The sequence below is a fragment of the Schistocerca gregaria genome, chromosome 4 (assembly GCF_023897955.1).
Source record: "Schistocerca gregaria isolate iqSchGreg1 chromosome 4, iqSchGreg1.2, whole genome shotgun sequence".
In the NCBI taxonomy this organism is placed as follows: domain Eukaryota; kingdom Metazoa; phylum Arthropoda; class Insecta; order Orthoptera; family Acrididae; genus Schistocerca; species Schistocerca gregaria.
This window is the reverse complement of record NC_064923.1, coordinates 649,161,893-649,176,437: the sequence shown is the minus strand read 5'-3', so window position 1 is coordinate 649,176,437 and position 14,545 is coordinate 649,161,893.

Genomic DNA, 14,545 nt, shown 5'->3' with positions numbered 1-14,545 from the left:
CCACCGACTTGGTTCCCCTCATCCCCTGGCTGCTCCTCTCCAACCCCCACTCTCTGCTCTACCTTCACCACTGTGTTCCTGACTACCTTCCACCTATACACCCTTCATCTCCTTTCCCAAGTGGCTTCCATTGACTCCCCCTCCTGGATGATGCCCTCTCTCCCTCCATTTATCCCAGCTGTGATCCTCACCTCTCCCTCCCTTCCTCTGTCCTTTCGCCAGGTTCCCTACTCCCCCCTCCCATCTTGTTATTTTTCCCTCTTCCCCACCTACACTATCTTTGACTCCCTTCTCTCCCCAGAGTCCTTTTGCATTCCCCTCCTCTGCCTTTCCCCCCTCCCTCTCACGTCTGCCCTGCCCCCCTTATAAGTCCTCTCCCTCTATCGACTCCTCCCCCTCCCCACTTTGTTTCTCCTCTTCCTCTCCTCCCTTTTTCCCCTCATCTGCCCAGGTCTCCCCCCCCCCCCCATCTGTCCTTGGCTGTGGTGTGTCATCTTTGTGCCAACATTTTAGTGCAGTGTTTTAAGTGAGTTTTAAGTGTCGTGCATCTTTTCCGAAGTGTTGTGAACAGAAATCATACTGTCGCTGGGTGTGATTTTATATATCTCTTGCGAAGAGAAACAAGACTGTCGCCGTGGTTTTTAATTGTTTGTCTACTATTTTATCTGCTGCTTCCTGTGTATTTTATTGGCATCACCAACCTTTTGTTTATGTTTTAAATTCCACAGTTTCCCGCCATTGTACAATTTATGTCACCCTTTCCATCGCCTGCTTTTCTTGTTTATTGTCTTCTTCTTATGTTTTAAAAATTCTGCAGGCTGAAGAGCGGTGTACTAAGCGGCTGCCAGCCCGCCCCCTTGGGGGGGGGGGGGGGGGGGGGGGAATCGAAACTCAATAAAAGAAAAATAAACATCAGTCCACTCTTTTCCAGAACACGCAATTTTATTGATTTCAGTCAGTACTCATTTCATGCTATTTTGTCCGGTCGGAAGGGAAATATGGATTTGATATGGAAAATTACGACTTCAGTGCTTCAATAGAAGTAGTCACCTGATACCCCCAGAGCCACACTCGTCAGGAGGAGGTATTCCCCGATACTTTGCTCAGTGTGAATGTCACCAGATTGGTGATAAAATAGTAATATTTTATTGTAATTACGCTGTTAAGTAAATGGCTGATCTCCTAGGACGACTCTGCCGGCCATCCGAATGCGTGGCGGAAATGGCCCGGTTTAAGGAGCAAGCCGTCACTGAGTCCCCCAATCAGTCAGTCGGGGCACAGGGATGCAGCCACGCTAACCGTGTCGCCATTTGGGCTAGTGAATAGCGAATTAATATATGTTGGGCAGCCTTTGTGATGGCGTGTGTTGTGAGTATTCTCCAATTTTTACATGGATTTTTGAGAAAATTCAATATCAATTTGATATCAAAAGTGTTCCAGAACATAGTTTGCCCCATTACTAATGTACATTTGCACCTTACATTTTCCCGTGTCTGAGGTAAAACTGCAGCATTCTCTGTCTGCAGCAGAGTTCTTTCCTGGCACATGATGCTTCTTAAAAATAGAAGGTCGCTATCAGATTTTAATCACAACGCTGTCGCAGTGTATGTGATATGATATGTTGTGCCGAAAACATGAACATCAACGCTTGGATTCTCGAAGTTTGTAACAAGTTTCATTTATTCTTTTCTCACTCGTTAAATTCCAATTTGCACGATCTGTAATCGATTACTCTTTACCGCTCCGTCGAGTACTTGAGTGACAAGCTATTTTTCGAAACAAAATCTGAGAACTGTGTCGCTACCAACTGCGCATGCGCTGCCCACAGCGGCGAAAGTCGTCGGCGAAACTATTCAGTTTCGAGGTGCTCCAACTTTTACCATCCAAAAGTATCGGTTGGTGGCGTGCCGGTCCGGCTGACTGTTGCTTTTAGGCGGTTTCCCGAATCTATCTAGGAGAATACTGGTCTGTTACGCAGGTCCCGCCTCAATTATACCATTCGTCAACATTTCGGAAAGTTCTAATATCGGCCGGCCGGAGTGGCTAGTGGTTCTAGGCGCTACAGTCTAGATCCACGCGACCGCTACGGTCGCAGGTTCGAATCCTGCCTCGGGTATGGATGTGTGTGATGTCCTTAGGTTAGTTAGGTTTAAGTAGTTCTAAGTTCTAGAAGACTGATGACCTCAGAAGTTAAGTCCCATAGTACTCAGAGCCATTCGTTCTAACACTTCCCACAATAGGTAATACTAGACGCAGACAAATGGGGATGCACAAATTCCGTTCCAGAGACGGGGAGGGGGGAAAGACATCCCACCGCCTCCTACCATCACTAACATTGCCAAATCCAGATTAACATGCCGACCGCGTGAAGACAATGGATAATGGCATGAGAACAAGAATGAAATGCTACGCAGTGATGTGCTTGAGACAAGTCTTCATGCAATAGAAGGATTGACGAAGTAGGTGCTACTGTCCAAAGTACATTCTATAAGAAATAATACATCTTAGCTTAATGAAGATCCCTTTCTATATTTGAAAAGGAAGAGATTTACTCCACTAAAAGCACATCCACGCAAATGAGGAAACTAGCTAAACAATAACAGCACGGAAATTTAACATTTAAGACGCACATGCCGCAATGTCCGAAAGTTTGAGATATTAAACTTACCCAATAGATGGCGTCACAAACACCTGGAGCAAATTTGGTAATTGCGGACGGAATGCGATATGTATATTGCAGAGACAAGGAATAAAAATCTACACACGTCAGAAAATATAAAAAAAAGATGTATTCTCCAGTTTCGATTCTGAGGATAAATTTGATTCAGTAATATATTCCGTATCGCATCTTCAAATGTGTAAGATCCGTGAATTCTAGTGATGTCATTCGTAGGTGGCTGAGCTATCGTTTGGAGTAGTTTACTAAAATTTCGTTGCTGAAAACCCGAGCTGACATCTCCTCTGTGTCCAATCATGAATTTAAGTACGGTTTTTGTTCTTCTTTCGGTCGGATATCAAGCAGACAGGCCTGAACTCAGCTAGTACCATTGTAATTGCTCTGAGTCTCATTTTAGGGATGAAGATGGAGCTTCAACAATCACAAAATGTAGAAGCTGACATGTACACTGATGTCGCCCTGCAGCGTTGGTTTCAAGAAATGAGTTTCGCAGTTCAGTGTCTCCCTGTAAAATAAGCTTGGCGCTGACGAATTACAGCCTCACTCGCAATATAGGCTTTGTAGGTGTAATGACAAACCACAAATAAATAAAATAATAAAAATATAGAGTTTAATTTGATAACACTAGGGAATTATATGAGAACAACCAAAAAGCGACAACCGCGTCCGGCCATTTTCTGTGATTTCCCTAAATTGCTGAAATTTGTCTGACTGCGAATTTTGGTCTCTTGTGTTGCTGCGTGCATGAGTAAGGAATGAATCCAATAAAGATCAGCGTGTCACGTCTCGTCGACAGCTACATCATTAGAGACGGAGCACGTGCTCGCATTTGGAAAGTAATAGAAAAGTGTTCTAGGTGAGAAGCTGATACTAGTAAAGGGGACATCTGGAAACTAGCCACTTCATAACCACAGCTCCTGCGTGGCCACGGTTATCTTTGTATTTTCGAAGCCTGCCCCCCACCTCCTCCCCCCCCCACCATTGTAACTGCATATTCGGATTCTACGCCCAAAAATTCCTACAATTTTCTCAGACTATTGTTTCCCATTCGTGATAGATGGCACTGTAATCGATAAATATCAAGTGTGCCAATTTCTGTTATTAAGAACCGACGCATTTGATTCTAAAGTTCATTTTCGATGTAAATGTAAACCTCTGTATTCTAAGGATACATATTTATGTTTGAGGTCTACTTTAGTGTTCCAAATAAATAAAATAATAAAAATATAGAGTTTAATTTGATAACACTAGGGAATTATATGAGAACAACCAAAAAGAGGCAACCGCGTCCTGCCATTTTCTGTGATTTCCCTAAATTGCTTAAGGTGAATACCGTGATGGTTCCTTTGAAAAGTGCACAGCCAGTTTCGTCCCTATCACTTACCAAATACGAGCACGTGCTCCGTGTCTAACGACCTCGTTGTCGACGAGACGTGAAACACTGATCTTTCTTGCTTTGCTATTCAGAAAGGGGCTCGGTATGTGTAACTATATTTTCGAACAGTCTTCTACTTAGTCCGTGTTCCACTTCAGACGAGATAAAAGTTTCCACAGGTGGTCAGCGACCGCAGAGCTGTCTAAGAGCGCGCGCCGGCGAGCTGGAGACGCTGCGATGCGACACGGGCCCGCGGGAGCCGCCGCTCAACAAGTGAGCGTATAAATCGCGCTAGCCGGCTCGGGCTATTAATTTGCTGCGGGACAGAGAAGGCTGCAATTATGTTTTCGGCGCCCGCCCCCCGAGGATCCGTCTTGGCCTTAATTACCCCGGCTGTCTCCTGGCCACCTACCGCACGGCCGCGCCGCTTCTGGCAGGCGGACGCCGGCCGCTGACACACGGCATGCAGCGCACGCGGCATTCGTGCACGCCGCGCGGGTCGTCGGTTTTGGCTCCGGTAACTTTGTGAGTAAAATGGCGTGTCGGATGGCCGTATAAATATTTGTGTGCTAGAAGAGTAATGTTCGCCCCCGCGTCTGGAGGGAGCAGCCTTAACACATTGATTAGGCCAACTAGAATTCGGTTTTCCGGCTCTCCTGAATCACTCACGGAGAATTCCAGGGTGGTTTCTTGGAAAAGATTACAGGCCATTTAATATCAATTCATACTGGACGTCACGGAATAGACTACTAAGTCAAAACATTCCTCAGTGCATTTTAAATGGCGGCATTCACTAAGATCGTCAACGTAACGGGACGGAGAGGAAGATCTTGTCAAGAATTCAAGGCTGGAACAGGAAAGTAGGGAAGTGACAGCGGTACACAAAATACCATCAGCCACTCACCATAAGATGACGTGAGGAGTGTACTTCTACATCTGCATCTGTACTCCACAAAAGGGGAGGGGAAAGACCGGCCGGTTAAAACCGATTATTTCTGAATAACCGATATTTTCCGGTATTTGATTGGTCTCGCTTACAATAGGCATTTTTTGGTTTTTACTAATAACAGGTTTAAAAAATCAATGGTAAAATTTATGGTTTTTAAATAAATCTTTTTTTTAAAAAAAGAATAATTTTTATCCATAAAATTTTGCATTGCTTTTAAATATTGCGTTATTATAGAAAATAGGAAAAGCGATCACGGCTGTTTTAATAATGCCGGCAGAAACGGACAAGGAACACATGGCATAAGAATTGGTACAGCAATGCTGAGGCAATATTGCACCTCTTACCATATGCTTGGGGTCTATCGAATGGTATACATTTACATGCAGTGGGCTAGTCGTGTCAAATCTGGTCTGTGCGGTAATTTCTCGCTGTTGTCGTCGGACATTATTTGTATTACAGAATGACACCATCCCTACTCTGAAAGTATTTTACGAAGTGTAGTATCAGTTAAGTACACTGGTGTCCAAAATTAAGGCAACAAACCGCTATTTCCCCGTTCTGTGTCTAAGTCACGACATCATTATACAAACTGTCAACAGAAGCCCGTACGATCGTGTTCTACACGGAAGATGGTATTCCGGTCAACGGACAACCGCGGCAACAATGACATCAGGGCGCCTATCAAACACGGTAGTGTTTCCCGGGTATCCCTCATCCTCAGCTGCTGTATACGCAGTCACAGACGGTGCAGTATGGCACAGAGAAGACGCCTACCAGAGTCTCAGCGTTGGAGGGCCATAGGAAGAATGGAAGCAGGACAGTCACAAACTGATGTGGCCAGATGGCTTACTGAGAATCGTTGTGTTGTTTCTCAGATGTGGCGACAGTTTAGAGAGACCGAAGCTGTATCAGAAGACCAAGGGAGGGCATCCATTTGTCACATCAGAAAGAGAGGCCGATAATTTGGCTGTAAGGGCACGGCAAGTGGCATCTGACCCCGCAGCATCCACTGGACGCGTTGTATCGAGACAAATAGTGTACTGAAGGCTTCGACAGAGTGGCCTCTTATTATTGGACACCCGCTGTATGTGTACCTCCGATACGCCTTCGAGGAAGGCAAGGTCTAGATTGGAGTCGTCAGCATGCCGGTCTAACAGTGGGACAATGTTCTTTCCACACATGAGTCCCGATTTGGTCTGGAGAGTGATTCTCGACCGAATCGCATCTGGAGGGAACGTGGGACTCGATTTCGGGACCAAACACCGTGGAAAGAAAAGATATCGAGGAGGATCCCTAACAGTGTGGGCAGGGATTATGTTGATGGCAGGAACACTTCTCCACGAAATTGTACGGGTGAATCGGCAAGGTTTGACTGCTGTCAGATATCGTGACGAGATCTTGGGACCTCATGTGCAGTTATTGCGAGGTGCTATGGATCCAGATTCGTATTGATGGACAATAGTGCACTGTTGGTTGATGTTTTCTTGTAGACGGAAGTTATTGTACCCGTGGCTTGGCGTGATCGCTCTCCCAACTCGAATCCCATAGAGCATGTTTGGGATGCACAGGGAGACAGGTTGCATTGCGTCAGCTTCCACCGATCACTCTCCAAGACTTGCGAGATGCTCTGCAGGCGTTATTGCGTCAACATGAGAATGATGACATCGTTCACTGCAAGCCAAGTCGTTGTCACGCCTGTAATGCTGCCAGAGGTAATCACATCCCATACTGAACACATTAACCAGTTGTTAGAATGTGTGTGCAAATCCATTAAGTTGGAGAAAACGAAGGACATTTTTGTCTACGGTTATGCATGTTGCAGTTGTTTACGTTCTGTATTCTTTACATTGTTCCTACTTTACTGTGTATACTGTTATGTGGCAAAATAAACGCAACCTTGCAAAACTTCTGTTTTTTTCTTTAATTTTGGACACCATTGTATAATGCTCCATTTGCTCTGAAATATTAAAAGCGAGACACCTATAAGGAGAAAATTTAAACCTTAACCGTTCATTCATAATTTAAAATAAAAATAGAAAGTAACTGATCCGTTGCCAGTGTCTACATTTATGCCTTTATCTGCTTATAGTCCTTGAAAACGGGCAAATTAATGATTTTTTGTAGTATTCAACCCTTATCACTAATGGAGAAAAGCAGCGAACGTTGGATGAACTAAGTTACCGTTTTTGTTTATTTAATATAATATTATGATTCTATGAATCTTGAAACTGAGACAGTCAATATTTTTCAACTTTCGTCAAATTTCTACGTTCATTATACGAAATAATACATGCAGAAAACCGAAAATTGCTTATTTCGAAAACCGGTTATTTTCAGTGGTTTTAACACTCAGATTGAACTGGCGTTGCAAAAAACTGATATAACCAGAAAACCGCTTATTTCAGGGTTAACCGCCATTCCTGTTCCGCAATACATCTTACAGTTTAGAGGCGCAACTACAGTCAGAGAGGCCATAGAACGAACACCTGAAGGACCCTACCCCCTCCTTCATCCATGACTCTATACATCATTAAACTATAATGTCAGTAATATTACCTCTGATATAATTCCGATATAGTTTCATTACTATGTTGCGTTGTACGTCATTACATAGTGTTCTCCATTCATTTACCACTTGTTACCGTTTTGCTACTGCACCCTGCAGGCGGAAATTTTCGTCATCGGTCGTTTTTGTTACATTTTATGGTCGGATTTAAGTATTGCTAAGTTTTTGTCTGCATTTTATAGGTAATCGGTCTCAGCCATTACGTGATGAGTAAGTGTGGAATGTGAGCTGTTGCTTTTTATTGGTTCTGAGATGTGATTTCACAACGTACCAAAAACCATAACTCAAAGCACTGCCATTCACAACCAATCATCTGCACAGTGACATACAAACATGCTATTTTCAGGTACATAAATCACAGCTTGAAAAGAAAACCTGTACAGAAACACAGCCACGCGCAGCAATTAAATAAATTAAAAAGTACCCTTAGAGAATCTGCATAAAACGTGTAAAAAAATATTCATCCGTAAAATTAATGAATGACCATCAGACAGCCACCACACATGCTAAATTTGCAAAGTGATATAACACTCATGAAAGCGCCGAACAGGATTCCGGTAATGCAAGTAATTAAGATAAAAAAATCACAAATGGAACAACAAGAGTCAACGCGTAATTTTCCATAAACATTGTTATTTTTCAAAAGTTTGAAAATACTGCCATTGATGCAGACGTGCTGAAACAAATTTTGTTGAAGAAGCTGAAAATAAATTTTGTACTTGCAAAAACAGGCCGAACCCATCTCAGAATCGATTATTTTCTAATACAGTAACCGAGCAAAGAAATTACGATTTTGAGTATACAGTACCACCAGAACTGTGAAAATATCAAGAGATCATGTTGGACAACATATCAATAATAATGCTCGTACCACGGAGCAGGTCAGACAAACTAAGATATGGATGTACCTAATCAACCTAACATACTCACTACAGTACCTCTAGATTTAAGCAATGTCTCAACTGACTTTACTGTTGGTAGTATTTCGTGCATTGTTCTCTAAAACACTAGTTGACTTCATTTACGTTTACGTTCTTAAATTTATTGTCACCTGCGTAATTGAGATAGGTGAACTGCGATTCTATCATACCTCGCCCCCTGTAAAGAAGTACACGAGCTAAAGCTAACAACACACCAACACACGAATTAAATTGTGACGACACTGATTTATCACATGTCGCAAAGCGACAATATGCTTGATCATTTTATGTTGTATTCTCATAAACTTTGTGACTGGGAAAACAGGGCCTGTGAATTCTGATGTTTTAACTCATGTGTTCCCCATTTGTTAGAATGTGGCGAGAAGGGCCAGCTGCGTGCTTCACTCATTGGATAGACAACAGTGAAAATCTGGAAGGTTTTCCACCTGGAACTCCCAGCGACAGTGGGCATGAGAGAAAGTAGCCCTGAGTATCTCCTGCAGAGTACTACAAAACAGCCTACAAAGAACTGCGAGCCATGTGAGAATCTGAGGGAGCTGTACTTGAGCCCAACGGTTTTCCTAAAAGTAGAAGCAGAGTGAATAGCCACCGTTATGTTTCCTTAAAATAGTTCGGGAAATGAGCTGCATTACATGCCCTGTTATCTTTCCACAAAACATAAGGTGAGAGCCAGTACACCGACAGCTTTCAGTTCGTTAACAGAGAATACAAGAAGCGTTGGAGGATCAAATTTTGCAGGCTTTCAGTTCTCACTGTGTCAAACTTTGCCATTTCCTCCCCTCCTGCTGGAATTCTGAGGAGTGCCTGAGAGTAGGGAACCAGTGAGTAGACGCTTTTGGTGCGAGCACAGTCGCTTTTCGTGTCTTGTTGCTGGAGAGTCTCTGTTAGGTGCCTGGCTTCAGACTGACACTTCTTTAGCTGTTTGGGAGTAAGTGTAGCATACAGCGTTTGAGTTGTCTTTCTACTGCATAGCTCACAATTTGCCAGTCTGCCACAGAACTTACAGTTACTTGATATATGTAGTTCTCTGTCATACGGGGATTAAGAGTCGTTTGTGTGTTGCTCAAACTTTGGAAAGAGATTGGCATCTCGATTTACAGTCTTCCCGAGACTCCTCTGCACAGGTACTGTGTTTCTGAATTTGAATATTGTCATGGTGATTCAGAAAAATCCTTATATTGAACTCATATTGATATCTACTCCTGATTCAAGTACTTATATATTAACCAAAATCTTCTTGAGCAATATTGATTGAGGACGAATAAGTTAGTACTCTGAAGATAACATTTTCTCATTCCATTTTGTAACCTCACAACGTTCTGATGACGTGACCTTTTTTAAAAAAATAAATCTCGCCAGGGGGTTCTAGGTCATGAATTACAGTCTCATTGTGACGGTGTTTCCAGGTGCCATTACGAGAAACAAATTATTTTCTTTTAATCAAAGAAGTTAGCTGGGCTTCTATCAAGGCATAGAACTGCTTGTTTAGTCATTTCTGTATTAAATTTGTGAGTGTGGCAGGCAGCTTGCATGAACGACTGCTAAACCCTATTCAACTCGGATCCTGCGCAGCACGGAAAAAAAAAGCAAACCACGTTCAGTCACAAATCACGGTTTTTATTTCAATGCATGGTGCATTTCGATTCCTCGGTACTCATCTTCAGATTGTTGAACAGTTTGTATGACTTTTTTAATTTGGTATACTACTGGTCCAGCTAACAGTCATAATCTTGCATCGGTCTAGACGTACATGCTCGGGAAGAAAGTTTTGACGCCGGCCAGGGTGGCCGAGCGGTTCTAGGCGCTACAGTGTGGAACCGCGCGACCGCTACAGTCGCAGGTTCGAATCCTGCCTCGGGCATGGATGTGTGTGTTGTCCTTAGGTTAGTTAGGTTTAAGTTGTTCTAAGTTCTAGGGGACTGATGACCTCAGAAGTTAAGTCCCACAGAAAAAAAAAGTTTTGACGTTGGCATTGGTGGTGATCCAGTGACGTCGTCTGCTAATATTGAAAATTAACACATTCTCGCCGTGGTCAGGCATGCTGTACTGGTGGATTATATGCGTTTGTGTATTCCTAACCTTGATTTTATTGTCTGACCGAGAGAAGCCTATTAGGATCAAACACAGGTGTTACTTGAGTAAGAAATTTCTGAGAATGTACGTTTGGAGCGCAGCACTGTATGGAAGTGGAACATGGACAGTGGGAAAAACAGAAAAGAATACAATCGAAGCATTTCAGATGTGGTGCTACAGAAGAATGTTGAAAATCTGGTGGACTGATAAGGTAATGAATGAGGAGGTTCGCCAGAGAATCGACGAGGTAAGGAATATATGGAAAACACTGACAAGAAAAAGAGACAGGGCGGTGGGACATCAGTTAAGACATCAGGGAAAAACTTCCAGTACACTTGCCCCTCTATATCCGCACCCGGTGACGCCTATCGACTGAGGAGGACACGATGATCGCTCGGTATCGTTGAGCCTTCCGAGGGCTGTCCGTATGTAGTTTTATTACTATCATCGCTAATTCGTTTAGGAGTATCCATGATGATTCATCCATCTCATTACCTTTGTGGTTCTGTACATTCCAACACTTCGCAATACAGGCAGTATAACATAACCTAACTTTGTCCGTTCAGCACTGAGCTGAGCGACGTGACGTCATGTTGGCGTACGTCTAGTAAGACGTTCCTTTGCGTTCCACTGAGGTCCGACGTGCGTCTACTTTCAATCCTGTTCACTGCGTTCGTAACTACCTCAATACTGACAGAAGTAAAGCACTTTCCTCTCAAGATCACAAACGCTCGCTAGTGTGGGCAGCGTCCGACCGAAGCTAGCCTTTTGGTTTCCTGATTTAAAAAATCATTATCAACAAAATAGTTGAACAGTTCTCCTATGTTAAATACTTGGCCTGCGTTATGGACATGAGAATGATATAGAAGACGAAAAGATCCACAGATTTCAAGTCGTATATGGCATACAACATACAGAAGCCATATTTTAACTTGAATGCATATACTGTTTACGAGAAAATAACTGAATACGGAGACAGATATGGAAACAGAATGTCACATAATGAAGCTACACAATAAAATTTTTCGTTATAATCTAAAAGGAAAGAGAGGCTTGGATATATCAACAAAACGGTGCTCCTCTATATAGTGAGAACGGAACTGCCACAAGTCGTACGCCTGTGTACGGAACGACGACTTTCTTGAACGAAATTTTCAACTGTCGTTATTTAGCCAGCAAGGTAAGGTGAGTTAGTGACGTGAAGTTATCAGTCAATGGAATGTGCGCCAAACTGCTGACCTAAGTCCATATCTCTCAGAGGGCCTATGTATAAAGAATAGTAAAGCACAACGAATACGAGATTAATACTTCGAAAGGAATAAACGTGTAGCAATCTGAAACGCAAGAATTCGGCTGCGCAGGAAGTCCAGTGGCATAGTTACAGAAAATGTTAACCGTAATGGCAGAAAATCTTACTGTTTCTACAGTTCGTAGTACGTACAAAGGCGTCAGTACAAGATACACAGTAATGGTGAGTATCATTCAAAAAGTGAGAGTGCTAATCGAAGAAATAAAGTTAGATAAGAGTGACTCTAGAGACTGGATCAACTACTATATTTTTTTGAAAAATTAGTAAGAAATGAAAACATTTACTATATTCGGCGTCTTAGACCTAAAGCTTCGGGGAGTACCAGATGCATCTCGTAACCGTACAGGGAACGAATCGTCGCTGGAAAATTACCAAATTAGCAACTGTTATCCGTCTTTGTCACACATTCCGCCCAAGAGCCAGAGCAACGTAGTGTCAGAGATTAGGACATGAATTGCAAAATATAGGGTGATACTCTTAACACCACTTTCTCTATGCGAGAAGTGGAATAGTCAATGAATTCATTACTAGCATCTGCTCTTTGTATGTCTAACTGGCTTCCTAAATTTAAATCTAGCAATACACGTTTATATGGAAAGATATTTAACTTAAGTTCAATGGAAATTGAGATGATGCTGGTTTTCTCTCGTCTTATCTCAGTACAGTAAAGTTTATTTGTAAGATGATTTTCATTGTCATAAAATCGTTATTTTGCCAGTTGAGGATCAAAAACAGTATTGAAAAAATGTAACAATTTCCAGAGAATGGACCTCGTTAAAATATACACTACGTTCCCATAAAGAAACTGAATTATTTTGTTGTTAACTACATTACCTGACAAAAAAGTGAAGGACCCAGCAAACATAGTCGACTGCCAATGTAACTTCGTCCAATAATACACGATCGGCGGGCATGTAAGTACTTACAGGTGCAATTTTCTGTGACTGGAAGAAAGTCACTGGAGTGCATTAGGGTTGTCCATGTTGTTACCAGGCCTGGTAAGGTATATAAAGGGCGTGAACCAAGGGTGTACGAATTCTCCTTCCAGTCTGCCTGCCCTATCATCGCCACAACCATTAAAGCACCTCAATCTGCCACAACGGAGATACAAAAGTCCATGTGTACTGAAACACAGTGGTTAAGGCAGGCCAGCTTGCGTTTCCACAAGCCTGGCGAGCTTCAAGGGACTCGTTCAACCTGCTTCACCTAACAACAGGTTGCGCTATCAATCCAAGGTGACTACAGCATAGCCAAGTGTTTGTTTGCTTAGGTAGTTTCACAGCAGGTCCGCTATCTTAACTGTGGAAACAACAAAATGGACAGTAAAAACTTAAAGGAGATTTATGTTTATGAGACAGCTTAAAAAAATCGTTAGTGGTCTCGCACATCATATTTTATAAAAAGTTACTAAACAGACGTTCGGGAATCTCGGGTATGATACTAAATGTTTACAAATTTTATCAGCAGTTTCCTCACTCCATAAATGTTTTCAAGGACGACAGCGACTTCGTGACTGACAAGTGTGTGGAAAACTCATTTCGTGATTAGTTAAATTTAAAAGATAAATATTAAAAATGAAGACGCAAAAGGAGATGTAAGTCGTTCCCCATTGGGTGACGGCGATGCCTTAGGCTCTGGAGCGCCCTCTACCCTATATAACTCGTGGCTGCTTAGCCATCAGAATCAGTTGCAGTGATTGAGGCCTCCACAGTGGGGCAGACGCCATCGCCGTTATCCGGATGGGTAATTATGCATAGTTTTATAGTATACTTTTACATCATTGACTTCTCTATGTAATATAGCACTTTTACGTTTGTTATTACAGTGCAAACTCTGCTGATAGCCCGTAATTAAAACGCCGAAACCGGTCAGAAGTTAGCATCGGCTACTATCATGACTGTTTTTTAATAATTTTATCCTTTTAAGACGTTGTCGCAGGTGTGGATGAAGCCTGGCTGGGTATTGTGCCAGAACTCCAAAGAAAGTTGGTTCGTTAAAGTGAAGATAATTGGCATATTTTTGGTACTGTTAAACATACTTTATTTGATTCACATATATGGATTCCCCGTCCACTTCATACTCCTCCGAAAATCCAGCCGTTAATAACTACTACACATATACAGCATCGTCATAATGACTTCGCCAAAGATTGACCTACAAACTTCACTTACTCGTTGTTTCGTGGTGGGCGATGCTCCCCTGGACAGAAATACCTTTAACAATCTAGTCCTTCTATTGGTCTGATGCCATCCTTCATCGCTTCGTAACTCGTGCTCATTTTTCATTTCTGGATTATTATTACACGCAATATCCTCCGTAATCTGTATAGCATTTTTTCCCCTATAACTTCAGTTTTCTTCCTCTACGTCTAAAATGGTTCAAATGGCTCTGAGCACTATGGGACTCAACTGCTGTGGTCAATAGTCCCCTAGAACTTAGAGCTACTTAAACCTAACTAACCTAAGGACATCACACACATCCATGCCCGAGGCAGGATTCGAACCTGCGACCGTAGCAGTCGCACGGTTCCGGATCCTCTACTTCTCCTTTCAGCACAGTTTAACCATGTCCGGATCCCGTATGTTCCACACATGTGTCCCTCCTTCAAATAATCAATTTGCATAGACGCCTTGTCGTATCTGTAGCTTATAGTAC